The 19,359-nt window shown below is 49.4% G+C and overlaps 1 long non-coding RNA gene across 1 annotated transcript in view; it reads left to right on the top strand.

Moving 5' to 3' along the window:
* Positions 1-1,450: 1,450 nt before the first annotated feature.
* Positions 1,451-19,359, top strand: part of LOC130593321 (uncharacterized) — a 28,633-nt gene continuing 10,724 nt past the window's right edge. The window contains exons 1-2 of the long non-coding RNA XR_008970783.1: positions 1,451-1,676; positions 2,874-3,391. This is a non-coding gene — a long non-coding RNA (uncharacterized LOC130593321). The remainder of the gene's footprint in view (positions 1,677-2,873; positions 3,392-19,359) is intronic.

The raw sequence follows: 19,359 nt of genomic DNA, 5'->3' as shown, positions 1-19,359 counted from the left end.
GCTGAGAGGAGCCGTCTGCCGGCAATCAGGGCATAGAGGTGTCCGGGGGCCAGGTCCAGGGCAGGGAGCAGTCAGCCATGCAGGGCGGCGGGGCCGGGGAGCGCGGTGGAGGCGGGCGGGGAGCTGAAGCAGTTTGATCTCCTGTCGCGGCGGCGGCGGCGGTGGCGGAGGAGGAGGAGGTTGCCGGTCGCTGCTCTTTCTCTCCCGAGCTGCTCTCTCTCGCTCTCTGTCTCTCTCTCGCTCGCTCGAGCTCCCTCTCGCCTTTTTTTTTTTTTTTAAAAAAAAAAGGAAAAAATTCTCAAAAAAAAAAAAAATAATCGGATGTGACTACATTCGCAGAGGAGACGAATTCCCGGCGAAGTATAAAAATAGAGGACAGGAATAATAATGACACGCGCAGGAAAAAGAGAGATCCAAAGTAGGTCGGGTAAATAAATCCTCTTCTTTTCCTCTTTCTTGCCCCTTCCTTCTTCTCCTGTGAGAGCGCACGATGCCGGTTGCGAGAAAGAAGGAGGAAAAAAAAAAAAAAAAATCGGTGGAAATCAACCCCCCAAAAGGTTCTTTTTTTTTTTTTTTTTTTAGTTCGCCTGGAGAAAGTATTTCGGGTAAAAACTCATCAGCCACAAGAGAAGTCCTCCCCCAAAATAAAAAAATAGGCAAGAATGGTCAAAATAATAACGGTGTGCGTTCTCTCTCTCCTTTCCGGACTTTTTTTTTCCCTCCTCTTTTCCCCGTCTCTGCTTTATCCCCTTTTTTCCTTCTTTCCGAGATTTTTTTTCTCTCGCCCTTTTTTTTTTTTTTTTTTTTCAGTTTCACCTCTCTCTCCTCCTGCAGGAATGAAGCGAAAGACACAAGGAGGAAGGGTGGAAAAAAGAAGAAAAGGAAGGAGAAGAGGGAGATGAAGGGGGAGAAGAGAGAGAGAGGGGGGAAAGCACACAACTAATAGAATATGCAAGGGGGGGGGGAGGGAACAGAGAGAGAGAGGGAGAGAGAGACCCGAAAAATGAATGCGTTTAAACGGAAAGCCTAGCAGAGCAATGTTTCCGAAAGGGGGATCTGCTCGAAATGTCTGTATATAGTGAACTTTGACACTACTATTGAAACTGACACGTTTCTATGGAGATCGCTGCCTTATATGGAGCGCGTGTCAAGGAGCCAAGAGAAGGGCTGCTGGCAACTGATAATCAAAGGCGACTGACTGGTCAGAGCCCTGAATTGGGGAGGGGGGGGCGTGGGAGGCTAAGGTTAGCCAAGCCTCCCGCGCTCCATTGGTTGCCCCCCCCCCCAGCGCTCGCCCCCCTTTTTCTCCCCCCCTTTTATATACATTATATATATAATATATATATATATATATATATATATTTAAATTCCGGCTACCTACTGACTGGGATGGGGAAGGGAGGGGAAGGGGGGGGGGGGAACGAGGGAGGGAGGGAGGGAGGGAGGGAGGGAGGGAGAGGGGATTCTTCTGACAAGCACAATTTACATTGCGATCGCCCTGCGCTGCTATTTACTTTGAGACCTGATTAGTATGGGTCGTCTACGGTCTCTTCCTCCCTCTCTTTTCAAGACCCACCCCCCCCGCATCAGCACATACATCGACAGAGGAGGATGCGTTGCGATAGGCGGAAAAGGGGAATTAAAAGGGGACGATGTGGGCTTCCAGGGAAAAGTTAGTGGGCTCCCCCCCTCTTGTTTTATTCTTCCCCCCTTTTTCTTTTTTCCTCTGTTTTTATTTCCTTTTTCTATTTCTCTTCCTTTCCCTCCTCCCACCCATCTGAAATCGCGATTCCTCCCTCACCTCTCAATCACCAAAGCCGCGACAGGGGTTTTAATGATGGAATAGAAAACACTCTGGCTGCACGGAGGGTCAGGCGTGCGTTTGCCCGAGCACTTGCACACTCATCCTCACACTCATATCCACATCTCCACATACTCCCATTCCACTTTGGGCTATTTTTTGTCCCCTCTCTCGATATGCCCACCCTCCTCCCGATCTCTCCCCCCCCCCCCCCCGGGGCTCCGCTGTTCCCTCGTGGGATCCCCCACCCCCTTTAATTCAATTATTTCGGGATGTGTGTGAGCTATCAGAACACAAACCGCCCTCTGTGCAATGCCCCCTACCCGGAGGTCTCCCTCCCCACTGCCCTGTCTCCCCAAAAGCGAGTTGCTCCGTATCTCGGAGATGCGAGGGCTCCCCCCGCTCCGCTCTCCTCAGCAGCTCCAGCGGCGGCGGCGCGGAGCAGAAAGGAGCGGAGAGGGAATCACTGGCGCCGGCTGCCATCTAGTGGGCACCGAGCCCTCGGCCCAGGGGAGTTCGGGGGAGAACGAGGGGGACGCCAAACCTGTCTGCGGACTGTCACACACGCCCTCTTAAAAAATAATGTATATATATATTTTTTAACCTTTCTCCTTCTTTATTTTTAATATAAACCCTCACTGGAGCGAAGAAGACCCTTCATTCCCATCCTTGTCCCTCCTTCCTCTCAAGCCTGCCTTTCCAGCAGCAGCCCCCTTCGGTCAGAGGTCTGAAATGTTGGGTCTGTGTGACAAAGGAGAAACAAACTATAAGATTATAAAGAAAATAAAATATCCCCCCCCCCCCACTCCACACGAAACCCTCCCCTCAGCTCCCAATGAAAATTTATCATCAGAGTGGAAGCTGAGAGAAAAAAAACCTGCGGGGGGGGGAAGGGATAAAATATATGTCAGAAGTTTTATTGTTACTTTTTTTTTTTTTTTGTAAAGAGACGTTGCTTCCATCAGAACGAGGAAAAAAAAAAACAAAAAAGAAAAGAGAAGAAAAAGCTCTAAAACTTCATGTATGGTGATCACTTTTTTTTTTTTATTTTTTCCCCTTCTTTAACTGTCAGCTGTGAAATCTGAGGCTGGGAGCCGGCTGGAGAGGAGAATCCTTCATCATTTCTGAGATCAGAAAAAACCGCTTGATTTTGTCCCGAAATAATGAAGAGATTTTCAATGAGTCCGTTGGCCAAGCCGTCCCTATTGTATATTGCATTGATAAAAAGGATGTTATTGACTATGCAACAGTAGGCTCCTTTCCTCTCTCCCCCTCTTTCCAAATAAACTCCCGGTCCTGTCTCTTGGTCAGTGAAAAGGTGAAACGAATAAGATTAAATCGGACAAAAAAGCAAGCTCGGTATGTATATCATCTAGATTTTACTCCCCAGACTGTGAAGAAACAGAGCAAAAGAGGCAGAGCAAGGCACGGAGAGAGAGGGGGAGAGAGAGAGAGAGAGACAGAGACAGAGACACAGGCAGACAGAGACAGAAACCCTGCGAGGAGGTGGACGGACCCAGCCGCCGCACCGGGCTCCCCTCGGACCGGGCTCCCCGCAGCCGGCCCCGGCCCCACGGCCACCCCAGGCAAGTCGCCGCGTCCCTCCTCGGGGTTTGGGAGCAGAGGGAGGGGACCAGGACCGCGGCACTTTGCGGGGAGACCTTCCCCAACACCTCCCTCCCCCCTCCCCCAGCATCCTCCCGGCACCTCATGTTATTTGGACATCCCGTAATTTGGGCGGAGGGAGACGCGCTTCGCCCTCATTTTGTCTAGAACAGAACCTCTCCCCTTTACAGCCTCGCCCTATAGAAACCTATTCCAGTATTTCCACACATTCCACACATCCCCGACCCCCCCCCCCCCCCCCCCCCCCGGCATTCCGCTCAGACAACGCGTGTTTCTCAGCGCTGACCCAGTCGGGACCTCGGGCACCAACCACACGCCCTCGCAGAGCACAGCTTGGAGCGGCAGGACGCCAGGGTGGGGACTTGCGAGCATCCCTCGCCGTGTTCCTCTCCTTCACCTGCCCCGTTCCTGACTTGATCACCTAATGAAAAGATCGATGGCAGCCTGTTTATCCCGGCGATATTGTCAACGCGGCAACCAGATGCTCCCACAGCCGGGCCCAGGGAGCCGCAACCATGCAGAAACCCAAACCCGCACAAGTTGCACTGGTTTCGGCAGCGGGGGGTGTGCGGAGGGGAGGCATTTTCTCCCCTCTCCTGGCTGTTAGGGCTTGGCTGTTTTAATGTACTGCGTACTATTAAATGTGCGTATTTTAAAGAAACACCAAGCCGATGCTTGAAGGGCCGGTGAAGTTTGCAGGAATCCCGGGGAAAATTCTGCTTACTGCGCCCAGAGGTGGCGCAGGAGCCTGGGCGGAGGGGGGCATCCATCAATAAAGCAGACTTATCCCTCAACTGCCCAGGTTAAAACACAGTTCAACCGAAGGGAGGCATGTGCCCTTCCCGACAAATTACAGGGACACTTAAAAACCGTTCACAACTCACGTTTAATTGGGGAAATGAGCTTTGATTGCCTTTTAACCTCTACGGATCTGGAGTGGGTAATGGAAACGGAGATGGGGACTTGCTCAGACTTGTTTCCCCCTCTGTTGCCCCAGAACCCACTTTGCCCAGGCCAGGTCTGAAGGTGACAGAGTTTTGGGAGGATTTAGAGTCTGCGATTTTTTTTTCCAAGTTCCCCCGCCGTCTTTTGAATTCTTTAACCCCTTTCCGTGTCTCTCTTTCCTCTTCCTTCCCGGTGTAACCGAACCCGGGATGGTGCTGGTTCCTCTCTCCTCCGCAGTCCCTTCTAGAAGGGAAACGTTCCTCTACACATTAGTGGTGAAAATTCTACACGTTGTTTCTGGCGGAGATGGAGGAAGGGGTGCTGTTTATAGACTGCAGTGTAAACCCCAATTGATGGCATTAGTAGTATATTATATTGTTGTTATTATTTTTAAGCGGCAGGGCTGCATGTAAGTTGGGAGTTGAGATGGATAGCCTGTTTTCCAAAGCAAACATTAGATGCCTGCTCCACCTGCCAGGCTCCCCAAGGCATTCTATATATATATATACAAATACACGCACATGAGCATGGACATACGTGTATATCTATGTATATTTATGTATATATATGTATATGTGTATATACATATACACACACACATATATATATATGTATCCACGCAAGAAGCAGCGTGGAGAGGGGACAGTAACTGAGCAGGTTGCTGTTGCAGGGCATAGCGAGCAGCCCTGACATGCAGGAATGTCCCTCTCTCTCCCAGTTTTTGGCATTTTTAGCCATACCCTGCTCTTACCGGCAGACACCTTCAATCCAGGACTCTAAAAACAGAGAGTCGCGGTGGGGCCGCTGTGATGCCGCCCTCTCCTCTCTGGTCGGAAAGGGGCCGCCCCAGTTGCAAAAGGGATGTGACAGGTCACACCGGGACCACTCCCAGGATTAATGATGTGTCCCGGCCCTGCCGTCTCCCCACGCCTCCGGACCCCCGCAGCCTGGCGAGGGACGGCTGTGCCGGGCTAGGCTTCGGAAGCCAGTGCTGGGCCAGGCCTCATTTCCCATCAGCGGTGCTAAGGCCTTTCATCCCAGTCCTTTTTCTTCTTTGGCATTGTTTTTTTCCCCTTTTATTTTCCCTCTTCCTTTCTTCCTCCTCTTTCCCCCCCCGGCCAGAACTGGAGGACAACCAAGTTCTTTGAGGAGCGCTTATATAAGATGCGCGGGAGGGAAGTGGTGCTTTAAGAAGGGGAAGCGCTCGTCCCCTGCCCAAGGAAGGGGGTCTCCACTGGATTGCATCATCCTAGGCAGCCGGGGGGGGGCGCGGCCTGGTCCCCCTGGGGGCTCTGGGCTGCTCGGTCCTCACTGCCCGCAGCACCTGGCCGGAGCAGCCCTGTGGGATGCTCACCCGGGTGTGCTTTGTGCCGACAACCTCCACTTTACAAAGAAAGCTCTATGTCGGGGGTTGCCCCCACCCTCCCCGAGCCTCCCGGGTGCAGATGTCCGCCTCCGCCAGGTATCCCTGTCGATATTGCCCAAGCCCATCGCCCAGGCCATTCTCCTGCATCCCACTGAAGGAGGATGGCAATGTGAAAGAAGGGCCTTGTCCGTTCTCCCCCGGCCCCTCAATGAGCTCAACAGTCACATTCTGCCTTATTTATTTATATATTTCTTGAAACCACTCGTGGAAGCGGAGTCTCCCCCCGCTCTGAATCACCCTCCTGGGGTCTTGACCGACATCCCCTCATTGTGAGGATCTGCTGCGCATCCTAGTGGGTTTCACTACCCCCGAGGAGGATCCCTGCGTCCTTGTCATCGTATGTTCGCCCGTGTCCTTCTTACCCCCCGTGTTCCTTGCCCTTCGCCTGTGCTTAAGCCAGAGGCGCGACAGCCCTTCCCCTCCGTGTACGCCGCCTGCTTCTCTGGGGTTATTTTAGACGGGATTGGCAAAAGAGCTGCGTGAGAGCGGCTCCCCCAGGCCCCCCCGCCACACCCTAGGGAAGGCAAGCTGCCGTCCCCCGAGCCTTCCCGGCGGAGCGGCCGCAACGAGACGGGGTTTGTAATCTGTTAGCGCTCAAAAGTATCTGGCTCCGGTACCAACCCGAAAGCACTGCGCTGAATCACAACTTGCTCTCACCAGCCATCTAAACAGAAACGCGTGAGCATCCGAAAGGCTCCCTTTCTTAATTAAAGAACAAAAAAAAAAAAAAAAAAAAGACGAAGAAAAAAAAAAAGGGGGGGGGGGGGGGAAATCTGTACCTGGAAATAAAACAAACAAAGAAACAAACAAAAAAATCCAAAACAAACAAACAAAATAAAACAACCGTAAAACCAAGCCTCACAAAAACAACAAACCACACCAGGAAAAAGAAAACCCGAACAAAAACCCGCAAAAAAAAAACAACCGACAAGCAGGGGATAGAAAGCACCCAAACCGAAGGCCACTTGTCTAACAGCATAAAGGAGCACGTCAGTTCCCAAGTAGAGGTGCAGGAAAAGAAATTGATGACCTCTTGATGCAAATCAAACCTTCCTTTTTAAGGCAAATCTGGGAATCATTTTCAACACACTGGTGAATCCGGGACGAAATATTTACTTTGGGCACAAATAAAGCTACGGTGATCTGAGCACCGAAGCCAAAAGAAACAGAAGTGTACAAAAGCCTTTATTAACAGGAGGCTTTGCACTAAAACACCTCTGACTGTATTTTAAAACCCTGGCTTCTTTCAGGGCTGGATTTGGTGCTATTTATGATTCCGAAAGGAGCTTTTGATGAAGAGCTGATGTTTGGAAACGAGTTTGAAAGTTGTGAGATTGTCCTGACAACGCAATCGACGGCAGTATATAATCGTCTCCTTAATAGTTACCTGTCAGAGACCCTATTTCTTTTACTGCGGGGATTAGCCCGTCAGGTGTAGGCTCGATCTGGACTTTCCGTAGACTAGGGGTAGGCTCCAAGGCGTTTAAGTATTTAATGCACCAGAGATAAAAAGGCGCAAATGTGTTTTTGCTGGGGAAAATGAGCCAGCGCTATAACAGTAGAGATATAATTGCATTTACCTCATCAGAAGTTGATCTGAGCAATAAGCCTTAGCATTTTCGCTTAAACTATCAGGACAAGATATGTTTATTACATCGTATTCTGTCTCCGTGGGGAGGACGGGGATGCACTTTAGATAAAGTTTAAGCGAAACAGAATAAACACAGTAAATCGTTCCAGCCCAACACAAAGCTGTAAATGACTGCTAGGTACTTTACCAGGAAAAAAACTCCTTCCTCCCCCCCCCCCCTTTCTCTTTATGTTCTTATTATTTATTTATTTATTTAATTTACACTTTTCTGAGGGTGAAGCCAGGGCATATCCAACGGTGTCGTTAGTAAGGTATACAAAATTGCCTTATTCTACCAAACTGGACTAGAGTTACACGTTTTATTATTAACCCCTTGCACTGAATCTTCTGAAGCTGAAAGGGAAAAGGAAAGGGCTTTTGTCCGAGTTGATCCTTGGCTATTCTGGGGCTCAGGTTGGTGTGAAAGGGACGAGGAGGTCACTTGAAATCTCCTTTTATCTACTCCTACTTTCTCTCTGGATCAGCAACTTTGAATAGAGACCATCTAATCGCTCGTAATGGAAAAGAAAAAAAATGAGGGAGAAAGGAGTTAAAAAAAGAGGGTGTGTGCTCTGGGGGCAACGAAAATGCTTTTGAGTGGGGGCTGCCTGGCCAGAGGGGTGCGTGCCCCTGGGTACGAGCGCGCAGGGACACGCATGGGCAGCCACTACAGCCGGCGCCTTTCGTGTGCGAACCCTGCGCACCGGCGGGGCCGCAGGTGTGTTCCAAGCCCCGCGCACACCGGCCGGAGAAGGAGTTTGAGGGGGTGTCCCGGCCTCTCCGAGACAGACCGCATCGCCGGCCGGCGAGGACCCTTCCCGGGGAGGGTGATGCTTGGAGGCCCAGCACGGAGAGGCGGCTGGACACTGTAATCCCCCTCACCCTCAGACCCCGGGATGTTGGTAATTAGCAGTAATTGAGGGTGCCACGGCTGGGAGGCAGCCCGAGCAGCCCAGAGAAGGTGGATTTTGGAGGGGGGCTGCCGCCTTTCGGTGAGCAGCAGAGTCCGCTTTGCTGGTTGTCCGAGCGCGGTGTTCCAGCCGATTTCGCAGGGTCATCTTGCCAAGGAGGGTTATTTGTTTTATTTTATGAGGCTTAACAGAAAAAAAAAAAAGAAAAAAAGAGAGGCCGACAAAATTTGAGGCAGCTGACAAATAGAAAAAGCTTTGTTCCAGGGGCTCAAACCAGGGCACTATCTCTTCTCTTCTAGCCGCTCAGAAATTGGTGTTTCTTTCCCAGTCTGAGATGCTTTCTCTGTAAATTCCTTCAAGTGACTACTTTGTTGCTAAGGCTACCAGCTCCCATCCCAACACACAAGGACCAGCTCAAGCCCTAGGCAGAAGTCTTGTTTTAAGAGACCTACTTCAAACTTCTTGGCGTGCCTCCCAGCTAAATACCTGCTAAAGCCTGCGGTTCAAATGAAGAACTAAACAGTCCTCCCCCTTCGCCTTTGTGTCGTGTCTCCCCCCCCCGCCCCCCCCCCCCCCCCCCCCAACTTCTCTCCTGTGGTACGTTTTGCTGGGACTTCTCGTGAATAGATGGAGGGAAGAAACCCAGTCCAATAAAGATTAAATTAAGTAGAAGAAATCCAGCCGGTGTATATTTTGAAGCTCCGGTGGGGCGTCAAACCGATATTTAACACATTTTTTCCACTCACTGTGCACAAGTCCTAACACTAACCCCCCACCTCCCCCCCGCCCCCCGGTTTAATTTTTCCACCTTAGAGGAGGAGGAGGGAGTTTCGGGGGGGTGGATGGTAGGGTCGGTGTGGGGAGGCGGAGAGAAAAGGTGTTCCTCTGACCCACAGACCTTTCCCCGTCGTCCGGAGACGCGGGAAGGGGCAGGGGGCATCATGTCCCCAGGCAGGGCTGGAGGGGCATACAAACAGAAGCTCCTTTAGCACAGAGGCAACTGAGTGTTGGGGTACGGGGTAGTTATCCAAGCAGCTCTCTAAATGCAGAGTTAGAGTGGAAAGGGAAATAGTTTATATTTTTTTTAATTATTATTTTCAAGCAGGATAGCCGTTCTCCTCCCTCCCCACCGCACTCGCCCTCCCGCTTGGCTGCACTGGCCGGGGAAAAAAAAAAAAAAAAAAAAAAATAATGTTTTATCACCCCGCCTCAGCAAATGAACACACGTTTGTGAACCTCTGAGCCTTCCAGCACCGCCAAGATGGGAACGTGGCTTCTCCTGGATGCAAAAATAAAAAGAAGACATCAACCCCCCCAACCCAAACCCACCCCACAGACTTCCGTCGCCTAGAAACTTGGTAAACATTTGTAAATGCAAATAGAAATGAATAAATAAACCTCAAACCAGGTAGTTTGGGTGTAATAGTTTAGCAGGACTAATTGCAGACAGTAGAGCTGAAATGACTTTTCCAATTAGCTGCTGGTTGGAGTTTAGTTGAAGGAACTGTCAGCTCCAGCGATGGGTAATTGCTTTATTGCTCACAAAACTATCATCTATTTAGAACATATGTGCTAATTACTCTGGATGGGCGTCGGAAAAGAGACCATAAATCTATTAGCACTTTAGAAAGTCTAGGGTACTTATGAACCACCAGACTCCCTTCCTTGGCGTATTAAGGGAGAGATCCGCGCCTGGATGATAGTGATTCCAAAAAAGAAAATAAAAATAAAATAAAGAAGTTCAGCCACATGTGTGCTAGGGTACATTTGCAACCTCGGAGTGAGTGTGTGTGGCTGCGTGGTCATCTCCAAGAGACGAACGCCTCTTTCTGTAGACCAAACTGGTGCAATAAATCACTGTCATAAAACCGACTTTCCTCTAGCTTTTCACTATTCCTCACTCCGCCCTCCCCCCCCCCCCCGAAAAAGAAATCTTTTAATTGGGTTACTCTGGAAAAATTAGTCTCTTCTAGGCTTGCTAAGTTTGTGTACCAAATATTTGGAATTAATTCAGCGCCACAAAAAAGCATCCGAGATGCCTTTTGTTCGAACTAGCGAGGAAAAAGGGCAGGTACGGAAGGTGGCATTTTACCGTCGCATTCATGATGTCCCCTCGCAGGTCTTTATACATATTCATTGCTGTATCCGCCGCGTTGTACCTAGTGAAATTGCTATTGTAAATAAGTCAAACAGAATTGTTTGCTGGGCTGTGCAAGTGATCAGGGCTCCAGCCCGGGATGCGGAGAATAGGGGGAAAAAAAGAGAAAATAGGAGAAGGGAAAAGTTTGGTAATCTAAGAGGCCCCCCAGGGCGCCACTGTCCGAGGGAGCATCTCTGGGCCGAAGCTGCTTCACGGCCTCCCGACCCCGGTCTCTCCATGGCTGCTGCTGGCCAACGCGGGTGCGTAGTGATTCGCGGTCCCTCTCCGAGGGAATGACCCGTGACACTTTCGGGGCAGCCCGAGGGGAATTTCACCATCCCGGGCACACGCCAGGAATGGCTGGGATCCCTTAATTTTCATCCTAGTTTAGATGTTAGCATAAATCCCGAGAGGTGTGGTTAATTGGTGGTGGATAAAGGCGTAATGACTTGTCGGGGAGAGGTTTCGACTCTTTAATGCTCTGTGTTGTGTGAATCCTCCCCCTCTCACCCCCCCCCCCCCGGTTTTTACAAGCGGACACACAGCACCTCTCTTCTAAAAGAGCAATAAGGCTGGTGTCATTGACGTATTTTTATTTATTTTTCCCCGAAGGAAGCAAACCTGCTGCTTGTTCCCCGCGATTTATGCGCAGGCTGTGACACCGCTAGGAGTCCTGACGGCTGGGTGTGACCAGGACACACACGGAGAGTGGGGACTGGGGCGTCAGGGAACTGGTTCCCCGGCTGTGGGGAGAGAGATGGGGAGCGAGGAAGCTGTACCTGTGAGGAATGCGTGAGCTGAAGCTCAGGCTGGACAGGTGAGTGGCAGCGCGGGGTTGTTGGACCCGGCCTGGGGGTGAGGATACGGGTGAGGATGAGGAAGAGACTGGGACTGAGGCTGAAGGTGAGTGTTAGGATGAGGATGAGGGTGAGAAAGAGGCTGAGGGTGAGGATGAAGGTCACGATAATCATAAGTATGACGATGTGAGGATGACGACGGGAGGATGAGGATGAGTTTTACCTTTCAAACACTGGCTGAGCTCAGCACAGCGGGGAAGTATCGTCCCCCCTCAGACCCAAATCCCAGCCACTCTTCCAGGGGTTCAGGCTCAACGCACCTCCTAATTGGAGTGTGCCACTTCCAAGTCAGAATTAGATTTCTCTTGTCAGCTGCTGCTGAACTGTGAACCTCCAAGCGTGATTGTCTGCGTCTAATAAAACCCACGAGAGGGATGTGCTCAGAGTCACACGGGGGAGAAACTCACAGAGAACGGTGTGTGAACATTTGAGTGCGTGGAGGTGGTTGTATCTGCCCAAACCTCACACTATATCCTGACACTCAGATAACCCACATCAGCCCCAAAACCCGAAACTGCTCGCAGGTGGGAGACCCGCGCTTATGCGCACGATACGCGTGAGGTCCCAGATCGAACGCGCACAAGCAGGTCGCGATTTCCACCCGGGGTTTATGTACTTTCTAAACAACCCTGTGGTCTGCAGTGAATTGGTTTCTCCGGCTCTGATCCTACCCAGATCCCCGCTCTCATCGCCAGCCCCCTGCTGCTGGCAGGTAAAAGTTTCTTAGCCCCGTGCTGTAGTTAAGCAGATGAATATATGTTGTCAGAGTCTTTATCCCTCCTCTCAAGAAGTTAAACGAATCTTGAAAGTCCCTTCTTAGACAAAGGGGGAACTCTCGCTGTCTGTCTCCCTATCTGCCTGCTCTTTGGATGTGCGCTGTGGAAATTGTTTACAGTTGGGAAGACTCTAACCTTGATTTTCCATCTTTGAGCTCCCTCTGGAAGCGGAAAAAGCAATTACTCCACATTATTGTACATATTTCACCTCCGTGATAGATCGCAGGTGAGGCGGAGAGAGGAGGGATGGCGTCCTTACCACCCGTCCCACTCCCTGCCACTCTCCACAGGCCTCTCCTGCGTGTACTCGGAGCGTAGATGCTGGTTTTATCCCATGCGTGGAATAGCTCGAGTGTGGACAAGCACCTCCCTCTGTTTAATGTCGGGAGCTCTGAACGACTAACTCGGGTTGCTGTGCATGTCAAGAAGCAAAGACCACTCCCCCGAAATGAGCGGGGGATGCCTTTCAGCCCGGGGCTGGGGGACCCGGTTCCAAAACGGGGAGGGGAAGATAGGCAAAACCACCAGCGGAACAGGGGAATAAAGAGAAACCCCGGGCAGCGCGCTTTTGGACAGAGAGCGCCAGCGACGGTGGCTTTAAATATGGGCTGCGCAGTGGTTATTCGGAGGGGGGCCAGGGAACGCATTTGCAGCGAGTTAGGAAGGTGCAGGGTGGAGGCAGGCTGCCGGAGCATCCCCGAATAGCATTAAACTGTGTCATGGATCAGTGTCATGATGACGTATGACACACCACAAGAGATCGTGACGAGTGATTGGCATAATAGACATGGATAGTGGACCAAAGTCTCCTTGACAGTTCTTAGTCATATGTCTTGGAGGTATAGCTTTACCTTCGTGATCCGTTTATTTGGAGCCAGTTCTGGAAGGGAGGGAGGAACAAGAAATTCGGAGTGGGAAGGAGGGAAGTGAAGCCCATGACTGAATCCCAACAGGATGAAGACGGGCGTAGATGCAGCGAAGGGCTGCGGGGAAAATTCAAAGTGGTCACCGGTTTAGATGCAAAGCACTTGACAAAACCCGATCTGCTACCCCTATCTAGGTGATTACTACTGCTACTACTACTACTATTACTACTACTACTATTATTATTATTTCCCATTAGATTATCCCTAATTAGGTGGGAAGCCCCTGTTTTCTCCTGCCAGCCTCGGGAAGGGGCATCTCACTCCGCACCTCTCGCAACCAGCTGCAGAAGCACTTAAGCACCCGCGCACGCCCAGCACGCATGGGACTTCTTGTCCCACTACAAGCTGTGGGATGCCAGTGGTGCCGTTCTCATCACCCGCAGGCTTTGCTGATGGCTGTGAAGGGCCGAGCCCCAGGGGCTGGGTTCTGGCGGGGCAGCTCCACGGCGATGTCCCATCCCGCAGGTCCTCCGAGCAGTCGCAGAGCCCACCTTTGACGAAAACCCCCAACTTAAAGTGAGCAAAAGGAGCCCAAACATGCCTCTCACTGCGGGAGAGAGCCCGAGGAGCTGAAGCAGCGGGTTTTCTTTTGTTTACAAACATCCTGAGCTACCAGGGGGGTGTCTGGGGCTTTACTTCTATAGATATCATATATAAGTATAAATAAGTGTATATTATGTATTATGTATGATACGTTATGTATTATATTTTATATATTACATATTGCATATAATATATAGTACATGCTATATATTATATAGAAAAGTATATATACTTTTAAATATCTGTAAAATTTTATATATATATATATATATATATATATATATATATATATATATATATGTTCTCCCTGCAGCAGACTTGTCCCCAAGCTCTCAGTGGTCTGAAGCAGGGCAAGCGGGCCCCGGTGACACTTTGCAGGCCATCAGCACCCCGAAACCCGCCTGGGCTGGTCGGGAGTGCTAGGCATCCCAGTGGGGATCCCCGATAGGCTTCTCCCCGTGGGAAGAAGTTTGCAGGGCTCCTCCTTTGCTAAGCCCCCGCAGGGACAATCATGGATGACCTCTAAAAATACCCAGAGGCGGCATTGATCCCTCCAGAGCAAGAGTGATTGGTATTCGCCCCGGAAAGGCGAAGTTTCACAAGAGGAAAACCACCTTCCAGCCTGACACAGCAAAAAAAAAAAAAAAACCACAACAAAACCCATGGTGAGAGGGGTGGAGTTGGTAGGTGGGAAGAGAAAAAAATTTGCTTATCCAGATGCTGTAAGAAGTTCACTAAATGTATGAGAACAGAGGGAATAGCGACATTGTTAACAGAAAACATTTAATTAATAATGACTTCGCTTGATTGGGAAGATGAAAAAGCCTTTTTAAATCAGTCCAGATTTACTGGACTAAGAGCAGCCAATTTATGAATATGGAGGCTGTATTGAGTCTGCCTTCTTTCGAGATGTCATCTGAGGGGTAATAGTATAGGTGAAGTCATTTAGTTACACTGTAGAAACTTTTATAGTCCCTTTCTCGGGAATTTAATTCAGTGCTTCTTTATTTTATTAGTAACAGACTGATTCCATCAACAGCGCTCTTCATGTTTAGAGGCATGACTGCTTGAAGCAATTAGGCTCCCCAGTCAGCACACATATCCTGACCACAGCAGCACCACTAGGTCCTTATGTGATCCATCTCTTCAAAATAGGGAGAAAGCCAGAATAAAAAATGCCTCCCTCCCAAGTGTCCGGGGTGGTGAAACCAACATGAAAGCGGGCTACCAAAATTACCCCTTTCCCCTTAAGAGGCGGTGTGCGTGTAAAGAAATAAAATTATAGCCCTCTCCTGGTAGCACCCCGCTGCCTGTGTTTTCGGCAGTTCTGCCATTTCACGCGTTTCGCACTGATATCCAGCGTTTTGTCAAACCGCTGCGTAACTCCTGCCTCCCTCCCATCCTCCGCTGCCTTCGGTGGGGCTCCGTGCCAGCCGCGGGGGTATCCCGCAGTAGGGTTTGTCCCCCCGGGGAAGGCAGGATGCTCCCGTCTGCTCCGAAGATGTGGGTCACATCCACGGGGGGACGGACAAACCGTCACCACGGGTGTTTTTCATTTGGGGGGGTATGTGTCCGTAGCTGGCAGCGGGTGTCAGTCCTGGCAAGTCCCGTTCCTCTGTTCCCCCTGTAGTCCTTTTGGGTACCAACAAGGGACTTCCAAGCAGGAATCTGCGTCCTCCGCTCTGCTAAGTGGACTTCCTTCCCGGAAGGGAAAACGGTGGAGGGTTGGATGAAGGGGGAGCGGGTCTGATCTGCCCAGCCACTCTCCCCGCACGGCACCTATCTCCCCCCGCATTCGGCGCAGGGCTTGGCACCGGATCAGTGGGGCTGTTCAGTGAGGAGGGGGGAAGCAAGATCCTGCAAAGCCGGAAGGGGGCTTCGGGGACCTTCCCCTTCCTCCTCACCTCCAAAAGTCAGTATCTCAGCCACTCACGGGTACAAGGACTATCTCCCTCCCCCTTTCCTGGAAGGCCACAGAGGGGATCCGGGATGTTCAGCAGATAGAGCCATCCTACCAGAGCTCTACAGCACCAGAGAAGAAAAATTTCTGTAAAACGAAATAGGCAATCAACTAAAATCTATTCCCTTTAAATAAACTGATTCCTTCCTATTTTCCCAGTGTTGCTGTAAGTTGCTGTCTGTGATGTCCCCCAGGGCTCTTTCCTCTGCTCTCTGATTTGGTGCATAAAAGCAGCTCTGAATGATGGATTACTGTGTCACTGCAGCCTGCGAAGGATTAATTTGTTTCATTGATTTCTCTTTAGGCAGATTGCCAGAATTCTCTGCTTCCCACCTTTCTCTGGCATTTCCAGCAGTAATAGACAGTAATAGCCTAAGACAAATCAGCCCATTCTTGTAAAAATAGAAACACAGTATCCTGAAGTCCCAGAAAAGCCATAAAGAAGTTTTCTCCTTGTGCTTTAAACCCACCAGTTCTTAAAACGAGTCCATCTTCTTCCTACTTCCCTTTTATAACAAAGGTTGCAGAGTCCTGGGGTGGAGAAGGGGGGTCTGCTTAGTCTCAAGAGCAATTCCGTCAAGCAGTTGCATGTGAACAATGGGCATTTGACGGTTCACAGAGAAATGTTTCGTTCATGCTCAGAAGCAGGGTTAGGAATCACAGGACCAAGTAAACAGTTCATTCTCTCTTAAAATTACTGGTCTGCCTATAGATAATCTATTATCGATCCATCTGCCTGTCTGGGGTATCGAGAAGAAATACAGTTTTATGTCAGGTCCTGGAGTCACTGGTTTGATGTGGGTGGGACCAGCCTCTCCCAGATCAATTTGTCTGCATGCTTTTGGGATAATCTGATCCCAAAATTCAGGCCTTGAAACACTGGGATGTGGTGGGAAAAGAGAGTTGGATACCCCATTCAGAGCAGGCTATGGGACGACGAGGGGAGACCCCACGCTGTATACAGTCTGCTGCTGCTGTTCTGCCCACAGCACTGCTCTTTTCAGATCCACTTTACCAACAGCACACGTGGCCAGCTGCACAGATCTGTTTGTTTCCACAATGCAGCGCCAAAAATTATATTGATTTAGTGTTCTCAAGTTAAACTTTAAATATTATTAGTCCTATAGTAAAAAGTAATGTTGTCATGTGCCATTGTCTTTCCAGATCAGACTTGTGTAAAGCCGTGTCATGCTGAAACAGCAGTTTTAGATAGCACCAAGGGTAGAGAAACATTTATTCACCTCTGTATCTGCCTTGTGATGAAAGCAACTCAGTAGCTACTTTCAAAGGGATGATAGATTTATCATACTGGATAGCAAAGATACACTGGGTTGCAAACCTAGGAAATTGTAAAGTTACAGCTGTATTATTATTTCTGCTTTCTGGGAGGATGTTAGCCTGTTACTTCCTATTTTAATTCACTGTAATTTCAGGTCGAATCCAAATACCAGTACTTGGGTCACAGCATGATTTCCTTGATATCATGCCAGAAAATACGCCTTGCCCTGCCTGAGCAATGTTGCTTATATTTACTTGCATGAGGTCCCTCTGGGGTGCGTAGAGCCCTTCCCCACCTAACATAGTTTTTTAAAGGAACTTTGATATCAGTCATAAAAAAAGTCATGTGTTCACTCCTGGGAATACCTAGAAATCCTTACATTGTCTGGGGAAACCCCGCAGTGAAGGTTAGCCTGCAGTAAAACAAGGGTGGCTGCCTCCAGGCAAGGTAGCCTGGAAAATGCTGGTATCCTGGGGAATGCTGCAAGCTTCCCTTCAAAAGCCTCTCTGGTGTAACATGGACCCTTCCTGCCCCTCCCTTTCCTGGCATAACACAGGCTCACTCTGCCTGGCATTCCCACTCCTGGTGGTTTTTCACTGTCACGCAACTTTGAAAGGAAAGGCACAAACCACAACATTTCACATTTTTCCTGCTCAGATAGCCAAGCCCCAAGGAGGCTTGGCTTTGGATGCAGGGCCTGCCTTGCTTGGGCACTCCCATCACTCCCAAAACACTCCCATCCCCCCTTCTCTTTCCTCCTTACCAACCTTTTTCAAGCTAACATGGGAATCCTCTTTCTCTCACACTTTGGGAGTGCCATTTGGGCACTCCCAAACACTCCCATCCCCCCTTCTCTTTCCTCCTTACCAACCTTTTTCAAGCTAACATGGGAATCCTCTTTCTCCTTTGCTAGGCACTAAGGAAAGTTTTGCTCTTGGTATATAATGATGACAATATTCTTGGCTTGAAAAGTTTGAGTTAGGAGCAGAGACAGATTTCCACCCCATCCCTCACATTTGTAACAAAACAGGCAGAATCCATCACAGACCAAACTTAAAAAGCTTAAGTGAAGCTCACATCCTTTCATCCCTGCAGGACTGGAGAGAAACTGTCTGTTAGATTAGCAAACATTAACCTCTCGCATAGTTCTGGATGTAGGATTAATGTCTACTGAAGGGACAGCTGTATGACCCTCACACATACACTAACTATGCATTAAGGCTGTCACTCTATTGATCGGGAAAAGTTTGTGTGAAGAAGCATTCCCCACCAGGGAGCAAACCAGACTAGAGCTGGAAAAAGCTGTTTGTACTCTGTTAAGACACACTTCTAAAAAAACCTCTGTTCCCGTTTCTGGCATCCATAGTGCAGATGAGCTTAAATCTGCATGCTTTCACCCCAAGGTTCTGCTGTGTACAGACCACACACAATTTCCACCTGTGACCTTGGGATTGGCTCATCCGTGGGCAAAACACAGATCTATGCCAACGCTGGGTTCACACATAGTAGAGCATTCCTTGGGCTCTGCCCATATGGGATTTTGAGTACCCAGGGGATTCTCACTGGCTGTACATTAGCGTATCTACTTCCATTTAGGGAATTTGGAAGAGAGTCCTCTCTGAGATTTTCCTTTCTTACCCCCTTATCTAAGGAAAAGAAGAAATAGGCATGGAAACTTGTTTGTCAGACTTTCTTCCCATTAAAAGATGAAAACTTCATGCTATGAAAACACAGGTTGATTGTTTCCTAGGGTTTGCTGGGTTAAGTACAAACACTAGGCTTCACTCTGGTCACACCCTATTTTCATGTTAGTCTAAGTCTTCTTATAACACAGGAATTCCACAGAAGTAACAGTGGGTTCAGTGCACTTCTGAAAACAGACTTATTTTAGTTATATAAGTGAATAATATTTAATATTTAATTGAATATTTAATTGCTTGAAAGAGTCCAGCGCAGAGCTACAAAGATGATTAAGGGAATGGAACATCCCTCTTATGAGGAGAGGCTGAGGGAGCTGGGACTCTTTAGCTTGGAGAAGAGGAGACTGAGGGGTGACCTCATCAGTGTTTACAAATGTGTAAAGGGTGAGTGTCAGGATGATGGAGCTAGTTTTTTTTCAGTGATGTCCAGTGGTAGGACAAGGGGCAATGAGTGTAAACTGGAGCATAGGAGGTTCCATGTGAACATCAGGAAAAATTTCTTTACCGTGAGAGTGACAGATCACTGGAACAGGTTGCCCAGGGGGGTTGTGGAGTCTCCTACGTTGGAGACATTCAAGGCCCACCTGGACAAGCTCCTGTGTGATGTACTCTAGGTTACCCTGCTCTTGCAGGAGGATTGGACTAGATGATCTTTTGAGGTCCCTTCCAACCCTTAGGATTCTGTGATTCTGTGAAAATAAATGCTTATTGTTTAAGCCTGCATAGTAAACATTCAGGGTTTCTTGGATCCATGCAATATTTGTATGTCAAATATTGAACTTTCAAGCCCTTGGTGGCAGCAGAAGTGGCTGTGCTGTGGGCTCCTAAGCATCCTGAAA

This window comes from Pezoporus wallicus, unplaced genomic scaffold, assembly GCF_028554395.1.
Source record: "Pezoporus wallicus isolate ANWC-B61680 ecotype Strahan unplaced genomic scaffold, APGP_CSIRO_Pwel_v1 contig_6580, whole genome shotgun sequence".
Classification (NCBI taxonomy): Eukaryota; Metazoa; Chordata; class Aves; order Psittaciformes; family Psittacidae; genus Pezoporus; species Pezoporus wallicus.
The sequence above is the reverse complement of the archived record's forward strand: the minus strand, read 5'-3'. Positions and strand labels throughout refer to the sequence as shown.